At 43.1% G+C, this 18,757-nt stretch overlaps 2 protein-coding genes across 4 annotated transcripts in view; one reads left to right on the top strand and one right to left on the bottom strand.

Annotated features, from left to right (window-relative positions):
* The window catches only part of LMNB1 (lamin B1), a 117,528-nt gene that overhangs the window by 37,914 nt on the left and 60,857 nt on the right, over positions 1-18,757 (bottom strand). The window lies entirely within an intron of this gene.
* Positions 1-18,757, top strand: part of MARCHF3 (membrane associated ring-CH-type finger 3) — a 176,517-nt gene that overhangs the window by 139,982 nt on the left and 17,778 nt on the right. The gene's annotated exons all lie outside the window — the stretch shown is intronic.

Genomic DNA, 18,757 nt, shown 5'->3' with positions numbered 1-18,757 from the left:
GTTAACGTGCAATATAAAAATACATGCAAGCCATCCTTTGATGCCCCTACTGAACTTTCTGTCTTGAGGCCTGCAATAAATATCATTGATTAGGACTTGTTACTTTCTTCTCTCTCTCTTTTTAACCAGTCACTTGGCAGCTAGGAAGCTGTTGCTGGGGGATGGGCAGTCAGCTTCAAGCATGAAAGGATTAAGATGAGCTTGCTTGGTAATTGAAAGCTTTCTGAAGCCTTGTACTGAAATATGAAGCTCATCTGACTGTTTTTCCATGTAAAGCTTTGAACCGATTTCCGTTCCGTCCTCCCTTTTGTACATCCCTGCCCTCCGCTGTTCAGTGAAGCAGCAGTTTGGTATCCTGTTACCGCAGCAGAAGGCCAGATGCTCTCCGACACAGTTCACAAAGAGATCACTGTCAAGGCTAGAAGGGAAAAGGGGTTTTCGGCATGTAATCGGCGAGACGAAATGGCCCATTGGCTTTAAGGGCTAACGGAGGCAAGACCTGGCAATCCACCCTGCTGAAGCCAAACAGGGGACAACTTCATTACACTCTCCTGAGGTGGTTAAAGGCAGTGCTGAAAGATTTATCTTTTTCTTTTAAAAGCTCATTTCAAAAAGTAAGAAACGAGAGCAGTGAGAGACATTAGGACAGAATAAAAATGATGATGTCCAGCTAGAATAAACAGCTTGGAAATGCTGAAAGGGCTCCACTCTGTGTGTAAATAGTAAAGGTAAAGGTACCCCTGACCGTTAGGTCCAGTCACGGCTGACTTGGGTTGCACGCTCATCTCACTCTATAGGCCAAGGGAGCTGGTGTTTGTCCACAGACAGCTTCCGGGTCAAGTGTCCAGCATAAATAAACCACTTCTGGTGCACCAGAGCAGTGCACGGAAACGCCATTTACCTTGCTATGTTTGGGGTCTGGTAATAATGATCCCATAGGACGCGGGTGGCGCGGTGGGTTAAACCACAGAGCCTAGGACTTGCCGATCAGAAGCTCGGCGGTTCGAATCCCTGTGACAGGGTGAGCTCCCGTTGCTTGGTCCCAGCTACTGCCAACCTAGCAGTTCGAAAGCTCATCAAAGTGCAAGTAGATAAATAGGTACCGCTCTGGCGGGAAGGTAAACGGCAGTTCCGTGCGCTGCTCTGGTTCGCCAGAAGCGGCTTAGTCCTGCTGGCCACATGACCCGGAAGCTGTATGCCGGCTCCCTCGGCCAGTAAAGCGAGATGAGCGCCGCAACCCCAGAGTCGGCCACGACTGGACCTAATGGTCAGGGGTCCCTTTACCTTTAATAATGATCGCAGTACCAACAGGAGATCTACATGAGGCCTTGTATTCTATATACCTCAGCTGAGTGGTAACTTAAAAATGGTTGCTAGCACCCCAAAAACATTTTTTGGTGCGATATACGTAGCTCAGGTGCCACTGTGGCATAAAAACTCCTAATCTGGCTACCTCCCACGCCATCTACTCCTGCACCAATCTCGGGTTTCTAGCTTGCTCACGCACACACTCTGTTATGTGTTCTCATTATGAACTTCCATTGAGCGTTGCTGCCGCGTACTCTTTTAGAAAAAGCCCGACAGCTTTCAAAGTCCAGATTAAGAAGTGTATATTTATCCAATTACTGTAATTTGACATTTTTAAAGCTCTCAAATCCTACTCTTTGTCTTGCATATTTCCTGGCAGCTGGTACAAAACAATGACTTTAGTGTCTTCTTGCCTGTGATGAAGTAAACCAATTTACGATAAAGCCTGCGTATTGATTCTAGGATGTGGATTTCTCTTAACACGAGCTGAAAACATGCTGTGACCTTTTAAAATGGCTTCTGTTGCCGATGGTGGTCATCCCATGTCCTTTATAACCTTCCCCCTTATATCTGATAGGCTAAACATTTGCTGTTGCAGTCTGCTGGAAGACTCTGTACTGATCTCGTATGTTTACAGCCAAATCTACAAAGTTATCCAGCTTGTGTGTTCAGCCTGAGCCTACTTTGTCCCTTAAACATTGCTGATTTTCACTGGTGAAGATTTAGAGTTTGTATACGTTTCCTTGGAAATAAATTCCACTAAGTGCATGGAATCTGCTCCCCAAATTATTCTGGATAGGATTGACATGCTATGCACACTTACTTGGGGAGTGCCTTTGATTGAACATGGTGGTATAACATCTCAGCATTTTAGATTCAAGGTGTGTACATCTGTAATCCTACGCAAATATACCAGTAGCTAGGCCAAAGTCTTATTAAAGTCAGTGACACTTATTTCTGAATCAACATGGTTAGGATAGGACTGATAAACCCAAATATTCAAGCTCTAGCTGCGGATCCATTCCTATTTAAATAGCTGATGAATTTAAAATTCCCCAAGGATTTAAATGACTGAGTGTTGGAAATTGCACTTAGATCTTCAGGCTAGCTAGAATATGTGCAGAGTCTTATGAGATGTGTTCACTATATGCTAATTGCTCATCCAGAGAAGGTCAAGAGTTCCCATTTAATCCACCTAAGGCAAATGATTGCTTGACATTTGCTTCTGTTCTGAAAAGTGCCTGTACAAAAATGGCACACTTTCCTTTAAGAAGTGCTCAGTGTTCATTCTCGTTAGCTGTGTAAAACTCTTTAATCTTAGGGTTGTGGGTTTGTGCCTCACACTGGGCAAAAGATTCCTGCATTGCAGGAGAGTAGACTAGATCGGGGTTCTGCAACTTTGTGTCTCCAGCTGTTTTTGGACTACAACTCCCATCATCCCTAGCTAGCAGGACCAGCGGTCAGGGATGATGGGAATTATAGTCCAAAAACAGCTGGAGACCCAAGACTGGACTAGATGATCCTCATGATCCCTTCCAGCTTTACAATTCTATGGTTCTATGAACTATTTATTTCTTTTGTACAAAACAAGAGAGGCTCAAGACTATATATTGATACATGTGAGTATAAATTAAGATCTGGTAGTATACAGTGAGGGGGGGAAAGTATTTGATCCCCTGCTAAATTTGCCCGTTTGGCCTCTGATGAAGAAATGGCCAGTCCATAATTTTAATGGTAGGTTTATTGTAGCTGTGAGAGACAGAATAATAACAGGAAAACCCTCAGAAACCCAGAAGACAAAAGTCAGAGATTGTTGTGCATTATAATGAGTGAAATAAGTATTTGATCCCTTTGCAAAAGATGTCTTAGTACTTGGTGGCAAAACCCTTGTTGGCAATTACAGACGTTTCTTGTAGGTGGCCACCAGGTTTGCACACATCTCAGGAGATATTTTGTCCCACTCCTCTTTGCAGATCCTCTCCAAGTCACTGCCGTTTCAGAATCAGGATGATTAGAAAGATGTACGAAGCCATTCATTTTTCGATCCCAATGTTTTTGTAATTGTCATATGTCATGAAAACAGGTGACATCCCAGACAGTTGGATAGCTGGATTGATGGGTAAAGGTAAAAGGTGAAGGACCTCTGGACAGTTAAGTCCAGTCACAGGCGACTCTGGAGTGCAGCGCTCATCTCGCTTTCAGGCCAAGGGAGCCAGCGTTTGTCCACAGGCAGCTTTCCGGGTCATGTGGCCAGCAGGACTAAACCACTTCTGGTGCAACAGGACACTGTGACGGAAACCAGAGCGCACGGAAACGCCGTTTACCTTCCCGCCACAGTGGTACCCATTTATCTACTTGCACTGGTTTGCTTTCGAACTGTTAGGTGGGCAGGAGCTGGGACAGAGCAACGGGAGCTCACCCCGTCGCGTAGATTCGAACTGCTGACCTTCCAATCAGCAAGCCCAAGAGGCTCAGTGGTTTAGACCACAGCGCCATCCATATCCCTAGGATTGATGAGTAAACATTACTGCCAGTTTATTAAGGGGATGGGAGAATTATCCTAATCCTTGTCTACCTCAAGTGTTTCAGACTGTAGCAGGCTCATGCAACTTTCAGATGAATCTTCCCATTTAAACTGCGTACTTACAGAAATGCATTTCTGCAGAACTTTGTGGAGAAAGAAAAAAACAACCCCAGAGTATGTGATATTTTAGGGTCACTGGAACATGGATAATAATTCTGCTGTTTGCCTCTGTTGTTAATAGCCACCCACTTAACAGATCTCTCCCCACTGACATTTTCTATAGCTTTAATTTGTTTCTGTGCATGGTCACCTCCACATATGCACCAGTGGCATTTCGCCCCAGACAGGAGTCTTTCACAGCTTGCTAGCACCTACCATATGTCTGCATCAAAAAGCCCATTCAGCACTTTATCGAGATCATTGTGTAGCCTTTGCCTCCATGAATGGATCTGCTGGCTTGCCTTTTTCCTCTGTAGAGTAGGTTGACGGTGCACTTTTCTGAAACACAGCCTGGAAACTACATTTAGAACAGAAACATGTCTAGGAGAAATTAGTGCATGCTATATTAGGATGTATGCATATGCCATTTTCAGTAACTGCTGATGCTTAATATCATACATCTTAATTTATACCAGAGAGTAAAATAACATGTAATGTATTCAGTTGTGTTCTGTGTATAGTGAAGTTTTTCCAGTAATATATTTGTGTGGGGGTGGTGCACTTCTATTTATTTATTTTAGTCATATCTTGCAATACAGTGGTACCTCAGGTTAAGTACTTAATTCTTTCTGGAGGTCCGTACTTAACCTGAAACTGTTCTTAACCTGAAGCACCACTTTAGCTAATGGGGCCTCCTGCTGCTGCTGTGCTGCCGGAGCACGATTTCTGTTCTCATCCTGAAGCAAAGTTCTTAACCTGAAGCACTATTTCTGGGTTAGTGGAGTCTGTAACCTGAAGCGTATGTAACCTGAAGCATATGTAACCCGAGGTACCACTGTATTGCTAGTCTTGGGCACCTGAACTTAGCCAGATGCCATTGTGACACTAATGTGAGGTCCAAATTTAGATGCTACCTTAATCCGACACTTTGGCTTCCTGTCTTATTTTCTTGTTTCAGAAAAAAAGAATTTGATGGGCAGGGAATGCCATTTCGCTATCCCTGTGTTCATGTATACAGTGGTACCTTAGTTGTCAAACTTAATCCATTCCAAGAGTCCATTCGACTCCCGGAACCATTCATAAACCAAGGTGCGGCTTCTGATTGGCTGCAGGAGCTTCTGGCACTCAATTGGAAGCCACGGACTTCCGGGGTGGCGCCATCGGCAATGGCGGACTCCCTCTGAACTGGAGGGACCAGCTCCGCGCGAAACGGGTCGTTTCCGCTACGGCGAAGCGGGGACCCTTTAAAAAATCACAGGTGGATGAAGCCTGTGACCATGGGACTCGGCAGGCACCTTTAGCGCCCCCCCAACCCACAAAGGAACCCATTAACGGGCTCCGAAGCGAAGAGGGGGAAGTGGCGCGGTGCTGTGAGTCTACTGCTTTTTCCGTGGAGCGAAGCCGCATAGCCGTTGCCGGAGAGCGCTGCCTTTTTCCTGGGACAATTTGGCATCTAAAGAATCACCCGTGAGTACTTAAAACTTGAACAATTGGATTTTAAATAAGGACTGGCCAGTAGAGAGGAATTGGACTCAAAATTTACCTCAAGTCGGTACTGAAACGGGAAGGTCTAAACAGGAAGTCAGCCTTCCGTTTCTTTGTAGTTAGAATAAAGCAAAGACAAAGTAAACTAGAGCTTAGAAAATTACTTTTAAAGGATTGGCTTTCATCATTTAAAATCGTGGAACCCGCAGGAGAAGAAGGGGGATCTCTTTTTGGACTGTTTAAACCTGCAGAAGTGAGTTTAAAGTAAAGTAACTTTCCACCGTCCTGATCCTGGAGCGGAGTGTCAGAACTGACGTTTGAAGCTCATTGACCAGAGACAAATATTTTTATAGACAGCTAAAAGAAAAGTAACATAGTGACTCCATTGTTTCCTTTTGCATTTCAAAGGAACAAATATTGACTGAATATCTTAAAAAAGAAACTTTGTTGCTATTGCTCTTAAAAGAAAGAATAAACAGAAGTTTCCCCCCTAGAGGGAGACTGTGAAATTGTAACCAACTTCAGGAGCTTGCAGCTGTTACAGATTACAATCGTGGGAAAGGACTTGTGACCTTGCAGGACAATGTTTTCAGAAGCTCTGTTGGGTGCTTTCTGTAAAATAAATGCCCTATTGGATCAGCTAAGCCAGAAGACGGATTTGATGACTAATGCGACCAGAAATTTTGAACAGGCAGTAGGAAACTACATGGAGCCTACCCAGGAACTAAAACAGGAGTGTGCTATGACAGCACAGATGAGAGAAGAGGATACTGCTGAATCCTGGGTGCCAGAAATGGAGGGAGTTGCGGCCCTGCAGGATCATGAGCCTTTGGATTTGATAAATGAATTTGGAAAAAACCAGATTTGGAAAGATAAAGTTTGGTTTGGTTTGGAAATGGGGGGTTGGACTGACCCTCCCATGCAGGGATGTTTGGACTTTCTGAGTCTGGTAATGGGCCGTCAGATGTTTGGAGCTGTGGGGGCTCTTAATTTTGGAGGGAATCTGAAACAGGTGTTTAAATACCACATGGAGTTTAGTCTGGACTATGGAAATGGGGTTGATCTGCTGAAAAGGGTCAAAAACATTACTAAGCTGGAGTTCCCACGAGTGAAAGGAAAATATGAAGAAGAGTCGCGGAAGGGACATGGAAGAGACTTGAGGGCCTCGGACATAAGGATACCAGGTTAATGCGCTAGATTAATGGGATAAAAAGGACTGACAAAATCCGGGACCAGGAGGAAGGGACGCTGGATGAAGATTGGATTGTTTTACTTTTTTTTCTTTTATCATTAGGACTGTTTTAAAATAATTGATGAATGCTAGAAAAATGTTGAATTGGAACTACTTGGTTCTAGTAAAAATGTTTAAAGAATTAGGTTAATGATATGGTTATGAGAAGTTGGTAAAAATAAGATTTAAGTTTTAAGGTTTGCTATAAGACAAGATGAAAATAGATTAAGATAATGTAAGGACAAAATATTATGAACTATGGAAAGGATTTGCTGTGATAATTATTAATCACGATACAAGAAAGGGGAGGAGGAGGAGGTCAAAGAAAGAAGGTAATGAAAGTTAAAAATTTTGAGAATGATGGATGTATTATTTTTTTCTATTTTTCTGTTTTGTCTTTTTTCTGTTTTTTCTTTTTTATAATTTTAAAAAATCTTTAAAATATGATTTTTTTAAAAAAAAATCAATTGGAAGCCACGGAAGTCGTGTCGGATGTTCGGCTTCCCAAAAAATGTTCGCAAACCGGAACACTTACTTCCAGGTTTGCGGCGTTCGGGAGCCGATTTGTTCGGGAGCCAAGCCGTTCAACAACCAAGGTGCCACTATAGAAGGATGGCTTGGCCAAATGCAGTTTAAAAGGTAAAGGGACCCCTGACCATTAGGTCCAGTCGTGGCCAACTCTGGGGTTGCGGCGCTCATCTCGCTTTATTGGCCGAGGGAGCTGGCGTACAGCTTCCGGGTCATGTGGCCAGCATGACTAAGCCGCTTCTGGCGAACCACAGCAGCGCATGGAAACGTTGTTTACCTTCCCGCGGGAGTGGTACCTATTTATCTATTTGCACTTTGACGTGCTTTCGAACTGCTAGATTGTCAGGAGCAGGGACCGAGCAACGGGAGCTCACCCCGTCGCAGGGATTCGAACCACCGACCTTCTGATTGGCAAGTCCTAGGCTCTGTGGTTTAACCCAAAGCGCCACCTGCGCCCCAAATGCAGTTTAAGGAATCTAATTTGAGTAAAGTAGAATTGGAAACAAGGGGTCAAAGAAAACAAACTCAGTTCAGTGGGGTTGTGCATAGAGAAGTTCCCAGTAGATTGAGCTCAGGTTCTGCACCTGCAGTTCCCACCACAATCAATGAAAAGTCCAGGTGCTCATTCTCTAAAGCTGCAGGTCACCTTTTAAGCAAACAACTTTCCCTCCAACTCTTTGGTTGTCGGCTTTGAAAGAAGCACTTTCAAGTTCCTCTTGGTTGTCTTACAGTTTCTCATTACAAGGATTCATGGAAATTGAACAAGGTGTGGGTTGCAATCAATCATGTCTAGAAGCAGCCCAATTGTAATCGGGGATTGCAACAGCACCTTCATCCAGCTGCTATCCTCAGCGGTATTTTCTAAGGAAATGAGATAAATCCTAACAACAGAACCCTTCAACCTTGCATAAAATGCCCGAGAACTGCGTAGGAGTTCTGTCTGAATGTAATTTAACACGCCGCTTTGTGTGTGTTTTTTTCTAAAATGTCATCTTCCCAACTGCCTTGCCAAAATGTTTGACTAACTTTGAGGTGACAGCAATAAGTGATATGCAAGGAAATTTGAACATTTAGTCCCCACGTTCAAGCAAAATTTGGCATTTGCAAAGACCTTCTATTCCAGAATTTTTTAAAAAAATGCCATTGAATTAATCCTCCAAAAGTATACCCCCCTGACCATTAGGTCCAGTCGTGGCCAACTCTGGGGTTGCGGCGCTCATCTCGCTTTATTGGCCGATGGAGCCGGCATACAGCTTCCAGGTCATGTGGCCAGCATGACTAAGCCGCTTCTGGTGAACCAGAGCAGCGCACGGAAATGCCATTTACCTTCCCACCGGAGAGGTACCTATTTATCTACTTGCATTTTGACATGCTTTTGAACTGCTAGGTTGGTTAATACATGCTAATCATTCCTTCATAACTGCAACCTCTGGTGATAAACATGAAATGTCATACCTTGGTTCAAAAATTCCTTGTGACTTGGCTCCTGAACACCGTAAACCCAGAAGTAAGTGTTCCGGTTTGCGACCTTTTTTTGGAATCCGAATGTTCGACACTGCTTCCGTGGCTTCCGATTGTGTGCAGGAAGCTCCTGCAGCCAATTGGAAGCTGCGCTTTGGTTTTTGAACTTTTTCAGAAGTTGAACAGACTTCCAGAATGGATTCTGTTCGAGAACCAAGGTACGACTGTATGTGCAAATGAGCTGTTGCACATCTAGCAGCCCTGAGAGTATTCACACCTCCTGCTGTCCCTACAAAATACATTGTTTCAGTGCAGTCGTTGCACACATTCAGCTGTATGATCTGCAGAGCAGGAGTGGAAAACTTTTCAAGCCTGGTGGGACTGGTTTTTCTCTCACTCACCCTTCATGGGCTATGTTAGACAGGTGGGTGGACCTGTCCATCTCCTGATGTCACAGTGATGTCAGGAAGCCTTTTTTTGCCCACAGGGATCTTCAGAAGCTACTTTGAAGATCTGAAGTCCAGTTAGAAGCACCTTGAGAGGACCTTCTGAAGACGTGGTTGGATCACAAGAAGCCCATCCCATATCTTTGAAAGGAGCTTTCCTGGTGCCATCAATGTCATATATGATGTCAGGTGTTGAGCAGGTGGCTGTGACATGGACAAAATGGCCTCGTGGGTCAACTGAAGGTGCCTGACAAGCCTAGCTAGACCTGTGCGTTGGGGTTTCCCCATTCCTCCTGTACAGTAACAATCGATAGGCAAGCTGGTGTGAAGGCATCTTGAGATAGTCACTCCCGTTTACAGGATCTGTCAGTAGGTCAAGAGTGGTAAAGAACTGGAACGAGATCACAGAAGGGAATTTTGGATATCTGCCCGGCACTAATGGCGGAAGGCTAGATCTCCTAGATCTTGGATGTGACGCACTGAGAATTGCCTTTCTGCGCAGAAAGTGAAAGTGGATGGGTGTCAATGAGAACTTTGGATTACAACAGGAAAATAAAGAAGGAGAAAATTAAAATATTTCGCACAGAACTACAAAGGCCTAACCCGCTTGCTAAACGAATTCAGAGGCTGTTATAAATAAATGAAGGATCAGCATTGGAAATGTTTTATTGGGGCTGTTTGGACTAATTAAGGAATGCAGTACAATATTAGATCAATATTAGATCATCACTCCCTGAACTTCAGAACATGGGAAGTCACCCAAAGATATATAATTTGGCATGAATATTTGGCTTTTTTTGATTGTATTATAATTTTGAATGTTTTGATGTGGTTTTTACTGGATTGCTAAAATGGAAAAGTTCATTAAAAAATTTTTTTAAAAAAAAAGGGAGGTAAAGAGCAAACACACCAGGTCCGAGTACAATGTTTATGAGGGACTACACATGTGAAATGGATTTTATATTTATGAGAAGTAACAGGCACTGTATGTAAGGAGAGAATAATGGTCAGCTGTGATAATGGACTAACTTCAAGTGAAGGATCAAGTGGATATTAAAGAAGAGATGAAGTGGAAGCGGGAAGCCTGATTTTTTTAAAAAAGAAATTGTCTTATAGTAATTTGGTCTGATCTGTAATAATTTGGAAAACCAATAAAACAATATTATAAAAGAGAGAGGTAAAGAGCGTGCCTGAAAATGCAACGGGCCTAGTGGGGAATTCAGACTCAAGGAGTTGAGATCTCAAGATGTTGCCACCAGTGAGGCTTCCTGTGTCAGCATTTCCTTCAACTGGCCAGCGGTGAATGTAAAAAACCTTTATTCCCATAGTGTATATGCAGTTTATCTTTGGCATTTGCATCCTATCTTGTAGTAAAAAAAATATATCCACACGTAGCGCACGGCAGGCACGAAAGAGAGTCTTCTGTGTGTGAAAAATCATCTCTGTGGTTCTGAAGCATGGAGTCTGCATTCAGACCAGGAGAACTTGGCAGATATTTGTGTCTCTGGCAGGGAATGTGGCTACTGGTTGACGGATTGAGCATTTCATGGAAGAGCTTCGCTATTTATCTGGGCCGAAGTCTCACTTTGTTTCCACAGTGGCAGTTGTTGTACCTCTCATCCTTCATGAGTAGAGCCATTTCCTTTCCAGATTGTGTCCTGCCGGTTAACTTTTTGCCATTGCATTCGAAAAGGCGCCGTATCAATTTCTCCTGTGTTGTTGCCATCCTACTAATCCATTTTATGCTGATATTAAATCTAGGCAGTTCAAAGAGGTGCTATGGCGGTTGTTCCAGAAATGCAAGCTTTTCAGCTTGCCAGGTGGAATGATGCCCCCTCCCTCTGTTCACTGTTCTGCAGGGGGGCGGTTTCCTGGTTCCCCCCTAAAGTATGGTTACCAGATTTCTTTTAATGAATCCGGGGACACTTTTTAATTTTTATTTTGAAGTTGAATAGCAACAGGGGGTCCGTAGTGGGGATGTTGAGGCAAAAGACCCTGGGCCCAAGCACACATGCATATTGTATAAAGGTGCAAAGCCCTTCTTTCGCAACCTGTGAAACATGAATGTGCAGAGTTCTTAAAAAACTGGGCAACTGCGCACCGTCCGCAACTCCCAAGCCTCTCCCAATCAGTCAAAACAAAGGGGGAAGGGGGCAGGAGATCTGTACTGCCGGATGTCCCCGGTTCCCCTTCGGCAGTGGCAGTGGCAGTCAGCAGCCCGGTAGCGCAGTTGGCTCTGGCTGGCTTCAGGAGCTGCTTGCTGCCGTGTCGCGTGCCATTTTTCCTCACCAGAAGTCCCCATATTATGTGTTGCGCACAAGACACATCATATGGGGACTTCCAGAGAGGAAAAATGGCAGGCCCAACAGCAGCGAGCAGCTCCTGAAGCCAGCCAGAGCCAACTGTGCTACCAGGCTGACTCCGGGCTGCTGTGGCTGTCGCTGCCATGTTTCCCAGACAGATTTGCAAATCTAGGGACTGTCCCTGGGAACCAGGGACGTCTATTTTATGGCAGTGGGGGGAGCCCTATTGCTCTAATGGAAGTTCTTGTGCAGGCTTCCAGTGATGGGACTAGTCAGTAGAATCCCACCTATACCTTCTTCAAAAATCTACTTTAGGGTATTCTTCCACCTACTTCTCATCCCCTGCTTTTGGTAGATGCCATCCGACTTGTAGTGGGATAGATGCAGTACACGGATGTAATAATTCAAATTCATAATGTATTAATAATAAAAATCCTGGAAAATTTAAGAAACAGATACAGGAGAAGTCAGAAGTACTGTTGCTCGATAGCAGAGGGCAAAGTGTTATGAAGTGCATGATTGATTTGGGGTCTTTAGATTTCATGCTTATCCCAACCTGTTAGTTACAGCACAAATCTAACTAAGGTAAAGGTGAAGGTACCGTTGACCATTAGGTCCAGTCGCGGACAACTCTGGGGTCGCACGCTCATCTCGCTCTATAGGCCGAGGGAGCTGGCGTTTGTCCGCAGACAGCTTCTGGGTCATGTGGCCAGCATGACTAAGCCGCTTCTGGTGAGCAGCACACGGAAACGCCGTTTACCTTCCCGTCAGAGTGGTACTTATTTATTTACTTGTACTGTGACATTCTTACAAACTGCTAGGTGGGCAGGAGCAGGGACCGAGCAACGGGAGCTCACCCCGTCACGGGGATTCGAACTGCCAACCTTCTGTTCGGCAAGTCCTAGGCTCTGTGGTTTAGACCACAGCGCCACCCGCATCCCTACAAATCTGACTAGTTCAGTTTAAACTGCATTTAAGGGAGGGGGGCGTTTGATTTGTATGAGTTGCATTCCTTGTTCACTGGTATGTTAAGTGTTATGTTGAGGCGGAAAAGGCCAACTAGATGTTTAGCAAATGTAAGTGGAATTATAGGAATATGAAATTTCTTTATCTCTACCTGTTTTGTTAGAACTTCAGGATGGACGTGATGCCTAAAGGAAATGATTATCTATCCTAGATTGTGAAGAATTTTCTGTATGGATTTATATTTTATTTGTTTTATTTTGGAAAAGTTTTACATCATAGTCTTTGCTGGTGCCAGCTCAATGGGCACAGAAAAACATCTTGCAATCTCAACCCCAAGAGACTTCCCTAAGAAATTTTCAGATTATTTTTTAAAGTGCTGCGCCTTCCTAGCCTGAAACAGAAATATTGAAAAACAAAATAGAATGTTTGTGAAATGGCATTTCTAGCCTTCTGGAAGGGAATGGCCTTCTTAGCATCGCCAGAAATCACTGCTGCGATCTCTTATAGGATTAAAATAAGAAGACATGCAATTTAGACAGGTCACAGAACCCATTATTCTCACAAAGGAAATACAACCTTGAGGAAAGACGTCTGAATTGTGTGTGTGTTAAATAGATTACAGACTCATAGGCACATTGCAACAGGTTCAGAGGAAGGAAACAACGATTGCCAGCAGTGTGGAGAATAAGTCCTATGAGAAAAGATTGGAAGAACTGGGTATGTTTAGCCTAGAGAAGAGGAAACTGAGGTGGCGGTAGCAGTGGAAAACATAAAGGCATCTCCAAATAGCTGAATGCCAAATAGCTGAATGCCACAAAAAGGGGAGGATGACTTGTTTACTGCTGCCTTAAAAGACAGGGCAAGATGTTAAGGGTTTAAGTTACAGGATGGTAGAATCAGCTGAACACCAGAAGAAATTCCTCTTACAATTAAGAGCAATTCAACAGCCAATTTCTGGGAATGCTCTAAGTCTGCTTTCCTGCATCTAGGACTGGTTTCCTGGTTCTGTTATTACAATTGTGCAGCTATTGAAGCCAAAGAATCTAAGACTCATGGAATCTACATGTGCCACGACTTTATTTTTTCACTGAAGAATGTAGCAAATAAAGCCACAAATAAGTCTCACACACTTTCATTTTTCAGCTTGTATGAATGTTAGAATTCCTGCTCCATGATTGCAGTCATGGGATTGTTGTCTATCACATGACGGTGTATATTTTGACTCCACAAAGTGGGAAGTGACGGAGACAGGATGTTTGTGTTACTGTGTTCCATGAAATGGAACTATTGTCCTTTGTTCTTTCTCTCTTTGCTGTCTGATGCTAGAGAGAGGGAGCCATGTTGCAGTGCTCCGTGTGTTTGTATGTAAATAAAGTAGATTAGCCAAAATGCTGAGTTGCTGAGGTCTGTTAAGCATGATGTGCAAACTCTGTGGATCCCTAAGTGTGCCAGTGTCGGTTGGCATCGGTTGCTGTGATGTTCAGGCTGAAGAAAGCTTTTGAAGCTCCCAAATGATTGACCAGGAGGGAGGGAACATGCCAGTCGGGTATGTGTCTCTGCCAGGGTCCTACTCAAGTGTAGGCTGAACTCCTGACAGTCCACACTGAATATTTTACCATTTGAAGCCATTCATGTGCTCCCCTCATGTTTGGTCTGGAGGATCCCCCAACTTTCTGGAATGGATTTAGGGAGAGTTGCACAGGGAATTGCCACGAATCCGCCCCTGTTTCGCTGGTGGAACCTTACTGTCTCCTGAGTGACACTGTGGGCAACAGCCCAGTGATAAGAGGTACAAAGAAAAGGTTGCTTCCAGGTGACCTGTTGGTTGAGCATTCATAGAACCATAGAACTGTAGAGCTGGAAGGGACCCAAGGGTCATCTAGTCCAACCCCCTGCAATGCAGGAATCTCAACTAGATCATACAGGGCAGGTAGCCACCCAAAAACCTCCAAGGAAGAAGAACTCACCACTTTCCAAGGGAGTCTATTCCACAGTTGAGCTCTTACCATCAGAAAGTATTATTCTGTTTTTATATGTCCTGGAAGTTACCCAGAGAGGCTGCCAGATGGGTGGGTAGTAGTAGTAGTAATGATAATAATAATAATAATAATAATAATAATAATAATAATAATAATATTTTTTTATTTGTATCCCTCCCTCCCCGGCCGAGGTCAGGCTCAGAGCAACTAACATCATAAAAACAACACAATAAGCATAAAAACAGACATCAATTAATTAAAATACATCTTAAAATTAATTCAGACAAGTTAAAATCCGGGCAGGTGGCAATTATCAGGGTGGAATTGAGAGTGGTTAATAATTTCCAGGACCAACTGTTTCCACTGATTATACAAGGAGCTGTGAGCGGTTTGGGGGCCTCCTTCGAGCTTGTTTTATACAAAGGAAAGTGAGTCAAATTGCATCCTGCCCAAAGGCGTGGTGGAACAGCTCCGTCTTGCAGGCCCTGCGGAAAGATGTCAAATCCCACAAGGCCCTGGTCTCTTGTGGGGGAGTGTTCCACCAGGCCGGGGCCACGGCCAAAAAGGCCCTGGCTCTGGTCGAGGCCAGTCTAATTTCTAATAATAATAATAATAATAAAAGGTCTTCCTGATGTTTAGTCAAAATCATTTTGTTAGTTTTGCCACAGTTCTCATTCAGCCTGATTTGTTTGCAGAATGGGAGGTTAGACAATGTCCACTGTTTACTGAGCATTGCTATTCCACACTTGTCTATTTCCCCAGAAGTTGTCTTGTTGTTACGGAAGGGAGTTCATTGCACAAGGACATCAAATCGGCTTGAATTGCATGGGATGTGATTGAATCCCACCTACGAAATAACCACAGCCTGAAAAATCCAATTGTTTTGGATCTACTAAAAAATGCATTTATCTGGGTGGTTTTTATGAATATTTTTTACAATTATTAACACTTGAGAATTTTGCATTCTTATTTTTTTAACAGGAGTTAAATTTTGCTGCCATCTAGGTTTCAAAAGTAATTGAACTTTTGGATAAAAAACAATTAGAGCAAGTCAAAGGTTATAGGTATGAGACCGGATATTTCTTTGCTACAGTTACCTTTCTGGTTTACCACTCAGTTCATGATTTGTAGCATACAATGTAACTTGGGGAGGTGGGGATATTATTAAGCCTGCTTTAGCGGGGGAAATGTAGCCATTAGAGCTATGTTTTTGTATGCTTCTTGGTACAATTGTAGGAACTGAGAGATTTGTTTTCTCTGCTCTTGTTTTCCAAATCTTCCTTCCTATTTTGTGCGGACTTGGTGACATTTCGGCTCTTCCCATCTTCTTTTCCTCTGCCCTTTTCCCTCCTCCTCTCAACGGTTGAGATTTATTGCTGGCTTCATATTACTTTTAGTATCTCAGTAACACAGGAGAAGTTTCTGAGGTTAGAAAACTCAGTTGCAGCCTTACCCTCTCTTAGTTCATTGTGAAAAGTGCTTTGAGATTCAGCGCTGCAAATTAGGACTTTGGAAAGGACAAGAGTCAACTTAGTCAAATCCTTTGCTCTAAGGCAGGAAGAGACCCCAGCCACAACTCCAAACATCAAACAAACAGAGTGGTCACTTCGGAACATGATTTGTTGCTAGAAAAATCTCTAGACTCAGCAGGAAAAAATACAAGTCATGAGCCATATAGATTTTTAATTTTTTAAAAAAAAGGTAAAGGGACCCCTGACCGTTAGGTCCAGTCGTAGCCGACTCAGGGGTTGTGGCGCTCATCTCACTTTACTGGCCGAGGGAGCCGGCATACAGCTTCCGGGTCATGTGGCCAGCATGACTAAGCCGCTTCTGGTGAACCAGAGCAGCGCACGGAAATGCTGTTTACCTTTCCGCCAGAGCGGTACCTATTTATCTACTTGCACTTTGGTGTGCTTTCGAACTGCTAGGTTGGCAGGAGCAGGGACCAAGCAACGGGAGCTCACCCCATCGCGGGGATTCGAACCGCTGACCTTCTGATCGGCAAGATTTCAGTGTGGAATACATTTGCACCTCTAGTATAATGATCAGTGAAAACCAGTGTGGTCAAAACTCTTCTCATAAGAAGTAGTAATAGCTCCACTGGGTGACCTTGAGCTTGTCACTTTATCTCAGCCTAACTGACCCCACAAGGTGGCTGCAATGATAAAATTGAAGGGAGGATATCTGTGTACGTTGCCTTGAAAGGCAAGATGCACGTATAATTAACTGAACAGCAACAATCATGCGATCTATAAGCAGGGATAGTGATCTCTACAGTTATTTCTCTAGGGGCTGGGATCTAAGTGAATAAGGATACTATAGACGTTTTAAGAGTTTAGGATTTTAAGTGCATTGGCTCTGCTAGTTTTAGAAAAGAGAGACACAGCAGTAATGCAGCACAACTTATTTATTCATTAGCTTTCTTGGCTAACCTTTACCATAACGTCCCAGGGTGGGGTACATATTTTTTTTTTATACGATTATAAAACAAACAAAACAGTTACAAGCATAAAACAGGAAAAGTACAAAAACTCTGTGTGTGTGTGTGTGTGTGTGTGTGTGTGTGTGTGTGTGTAAACAGTTAAAATACAGTGGTACCTCGGGTTACATATGCTTTAGGTTACATACTCCGCTAACCCAGAAATAGTGCTTCAGGTTAAGAACTTTGCTTCAGGATGAGAACAGAAATCATGCTCCGGCGGCAGCAGGAGGCCCCATTAGCTAAAGTGGTGCTTCAGGTTAAGAACGGACCTCTGGAACGAATTAAGTACTTAACCTGAGGTACCACTGTAGTTCCAATATATGTGCAGGCTAGGATAAATATCTCCACCTAAAAGCCTTGTTGAAAGGCGAAGCTCCAAAAAGACAACATGGGTGGTACCTGTCTAATGTAACAGAAGGAAGTTCCAAAGAATAGGTCTCACCACAATGAAGGCCAGATTTCCACATTGCATGCATCTCCTGGTTAAGATGTTATCCGCAGGAGGCAATTTTGATGGTTGGTTGGATATATAAGGGGGGAAACAATCTTTTAGGTTTCCTGGTCCCAAACTGTAATACTTGCACTACTCTTGCATTGTAATCTGAAACTGTTTAGCATTGCATTTTAGCTATTCCCTCTTTAAAGAAATAAGTAAGTAACAGGTTTCATGGCACCTCTAACAGCAGTGGTTTTCTCTCTCCCAGACCCTGCCTAGAGGTTTGCCAAATTATTAAAAAGAGTGATCTTTTCAGCATGTTCCTATGCCCATGCCCATCCATTCACAAATATATAAATACAACACAAGGCTTATAGGCAGGTTATTGATGCTGTTTCAACAAGAGAGCCATTACTAGTCTTCATTAAATTAGTTTTACCTTCAGATTCCAAAACACACCTGTAAAAGCCAGCATTCCCCAGATAAGCTGTGAAATGTCCAGATTTGGGAAAGGGTGAAAATAAGTGCTTTTCTGTCCTATATACTTGGTCTGTATAAGTTTTTTTTCTAAGAGCCTTTTCAGCAGTTACCTCATATCTTTGAAACGCCCTCCCTCAAGAGGTTTGTTTGGCTCCCTCCCTATCTTCTTTTAGATAAACATTAAATACTTTTTTTTCTCTCTTTGAGAGAAAGAGGGCGGGGCGGGTTTTAAACTGATACTGCTTTTAAAATGCTTTTAAATTACAGTACATTTGACTTAGTTTCCTGGTCTGAGTAATTTCGTGCTGCTGTTTTAACATTTTATATACTGGTTTTATATTTTCTATCTTTTTCCATTTGATTGTAAGCCACCTTGGAGCAGGGTCTGTGGGGTGTGGACTTTGTTTTGCAACATGACACAGAAATTCTTAAATAATTTTTACAGCATTGAATGAATTATCAGCTATTTGCAAGTATTGCACCCCAGAAATGAAAAAAGTCAATGAAAATAGCAAATAAACCCAACTTGCCCTATTTCAGATGAAGCACCTTCACTTTACCTCTTTATAGTGGTTTTTAATAGCATTTTCTTTTTCCTTTTTGTTTGTTTGTTTGTTTTGACAAAGTAATAATCAGAAATAAATAAGAATAAACATGTGCACCCCGCCACTGAAACCATTCTATTGAAACTATCCAACCTCCCAAAATTTCAACACCTCTTGTGATGGCTTGACACCTTTCCGTTTTAACAGTACAAATTCTACAAACATCCTCCACATCTCCTCAAAATCATTTCTCCTGCATATTCCCCATCTTACCTTAATGGCACATGTTAATTTTTTGTTAATAGCTATATCCCACACCTCTTTATACCATTCTTCCATTTTATATTCTGCTTGCCCCTTCCACTTCCCAGCTATAATAATTCATGCAGCTGTCAATAAATTTGTGAGCAAGTCCTCCATAGCC

This window comes from Podarcis filfolensis (genome assembly GCF_964270895.1).
Source record: "Podarcis filfolensis genome assembly, chromosome: 11".
NCBI classification, from domain to species: domain Eukaryota; kingdom Metazoa; phylum Chordata; class Lepidosauria; order Squamata; family Lacertidae; genus Podarcis; species Podarcis filfolensis.
This window is presented reverse-complemented; position numbering and strand designations above follow the sequence as displayed.